Here is a 2959-nt window from a genome sequence, read left to right as displayed (position 1 = left end):
GGCCTTGCTACTGAAGATCCATTTGATCACTTGGACAAGTTTGATAAGTATTGTGGCTTATCCAAGACCAATGGTGTTTCTGAAGATGCCTACAAGCTCAAGCGGTTCCCCTTTTCTTTGGAAGACAAAGAACACAAATGGGAGAAGCCTCTTCCAAGTGACTCTATCACAACTTGGAATGAGTGCAAGAAGGTATTCCTAGAGAAGTTCTTCTCTATCTCAAGGACAGCCAAGATCAGGAATGAGATCTCTAGCTTTCAGCAGAAGAACCTAGAGGGATTTAGTGAAGCATGGGAGAGGTTGAAGGGCTATTGGTCTCAATGCCTACATCATGGCTTCACCAAGGAGAGTTTGCTTAGGACCTTCTATAGAGGAGCTCTACCACAGTGCTGAAACAGGCTTGATACTGCCAGCAATGGTTTCTTTTTGGGAAGAACTGAGGAAGAGGCAAAAGAACTGGTAGAGAACATGGCCAAGAGTGACTCAGTCTACAGTGAGGAGCATGATAGGGTCAACAGAAGTGATGATCAGCAGACAAAGAAAGAGATCAAGTTCTTACAAGAAAAGATGGATTTGCTGCTTTCCAACCAAGCTAAACAGGAGCAGATGAACTTTGTGAGTGGTCCTAGTCAAGAGGTTCCTCCTAAGGTCAATGAGGTTGATGATTTAGAAGGCCAAGAGGAGATGTGCTTCATCAACGCTAATGGCACATGGTACAGGAAAGAGCCCAATTTTCAGTACCAAAACAACTATCAGCAAAGGCCTTACTACAACAATCAGCAAGGAGGTTACCAAGCCAAGCAGAACTATCCTCAAGCCAACCAGTCTCCTCATATTCAAGGAAGCTCTTCTCAAGCTCAAGCTCCAGATTCAAGTGTGGATTTTATGTTCAAGCAACTCTTGGAATTTCAAGCCAGAAATGAGAAGACCATGATTTATAAGTTCAGGAACATCCATGCAAAGATTGATGGGAACTATTCTGACCTCAACAACAAGTACATGCAACTTGCCTCTCATTTCAAGGCTTTGGAGAGTAAAGTTGCTTCTATGCCTTCATCCTCCAAGCAGCCAATGGGGTCTCTACCAGGGAAACAAGAAAAGAACCCCAAGGAGTCTTGCAATGTTGTCTTCTCCACTACTTCTCCAGAGATTGAGCCGAGTGATCATGAGAAAGAGGAGGATGAGATTGAAAGACTGGTATTTGGAACTGAGTTTGGGGAAGTTCAGAGATTTGTTGTAGCCACAGCTGAAGCACAGATTGTGAACGACGCTGCCAGGAAGGTTGAAGCAACGAATCTGCAAAGAGATGAGCACAAGGCTGAGAAACAAGTTGAGAAGAGAGCTGACAACAAGCTGACAAAGGTTAAGCTATAGGAAGCCACTGAGGTTGAGCTATCACTCTATGATAAGCTCCCTTTCCCCCCCAAAGAGTTCTCACCAAAGCTCAGAAGAAGGTGCTCTCCAAGTTAAGGAAAGATCTTAGAGATGTTGGGGTCATGCTTCTAGAAATCTCGGGTATACGTGAAGCTCATGTCCAGATGATGCTCATCAAGGAAATTCTAGACCACCAAGCTGAAGTGGCCGAGCTTTTGGACATCTCCATTCTGAAGATTGATTCACCAATCCCTCCAAATTCCCTCCCTAAGATTGAGTCTCAAGGGATGTTCACCTTGCCTTGCTACCTTGGTAAGCTCACTTTTGATGATGCACTTGTTGATTCTGGTGCAAGTGTGAATGTGATCTCAATGGAGATGATGAAGAGTCTAGGGATTGAGAGCATGGAGCCAAACACATCTTCCCTACAGTTTGGAGATTCCTCTTCTACAACTCCTATTGGTCTCATCAAGGACTTCCCTTTCAAGATTGGAGCATGCACCATTCCTATAGACCTCACTGTTCTGAAAATGGCAACTGAGAAGAGAGTCCCATTGATCCTTGGCACTCCATTCCTCACAACCGTGAGAGCTTGCATAGACTTTGCCAACAAGAAGGTCACACTCCTAAATGTGAACAAAGCTGTCTCCTATCCACTACAATCCCCAAAGATGAATGTTGAGTATTGTGGAACAATCACTTGTGGAGCATCCTCCATTGAGAAGACCAAGGCTGAAGGGGTTGGTATTGAGAAAGAAGGCCTTGCTGGAGAGTCCTCTAAAGAGCTGTGTGATGAGCACTTGGAAAGTGCTAAAAAGAAGGAGGTGAGTAGAGCCACAAAGGCTGCTCATGATAAGAAGAAGATTGTGAAAGAACCTCATCCTCCACCTCTTGATAAGACTCCTCACACTCTCACTCTCCACCCAATGAAGCTTAAGGATGGGGCCATTGAGTACAAAATCAAGTGCAAGGAAAGGTCTAAGCCATTCTCAAATGCAAGGGCCACCATCACTCCTCAGCTCCAGAATGATCCAATCGAGCTTCAAGAGCTTCTCTCCCACGTCCTCACCATCACTCTTGAAGGTGGGAAGGACCCTCCTTCTCACTAGCCAAAGGAAGGAAAGTCAAGCTAGAAACTTAAAACAAGCTCACTTGGGAGGAAGTCCCATGACTATCCATGTACATATCAGTAGGATCTTCGTTTTTAATACCCTTGGGCTGAGGAGGAAAGCGGCCAGACATTGCTCCCTAGACACCACTGCATTTTCCCACACTCCATCAGAGGTACTCCTTCACATTAATCTTGTACATACCATTTTATCTTTGCATATTGCTTTCCTTTGGGTATCTCTTCCTTACTCACACAGAGACTGTGTGATTTAAGTGTGGGGGAGGCCCCAAGTATTTGATCATGTTTGCTTTGATGATTTTGAGTCTCATGCATTGCATTGTACATACATATATGCATAGAAAAACCAAAATAATTTTAAATTTTTGAATCATGTAGTTGCATCACTTGCATTCTTAAGATTGAGTCTAGAGCATATATGATGCATTCACTTGCATATGGAGAAGCTGATTGATA

General features: G+C 44.0%; 1 non-coding gene across 1 annotated transcript; it reads right to left on the bottom strand.

The window, feature by feature from the left end:
• Positions 1-231: 231 nt before the first annotated feature.
• Positions 232-338, bottom strand: LOC125584637. The gene has a single exon (XR_007321548.1). It is a non-coding gene; the product is annotated as a small nucleolar RNA R71 (small nucleolar RNA).
• Positions 339-2959: the final 2621 nt, after the last annotated feature.

The sequence above is a fragment of the Brassica napus genome, chromosome C3 (assembly GCF_020379485.1).
Source record: "Brassica napus cultivar Da-Ae chromosome C3, Da-Ae, whole genome shotgun sequence".
NCBI lineage: Eukaryota > Viridiplantae > Streptophyta > Magnoliopsida > Brassicales > Brassicaceae > Brassica > Brassica napus.
Note: the sequence above shows the minus strand (reverse complement) of the source record. Positions and strands in the feature narration are given on the sequence as shown.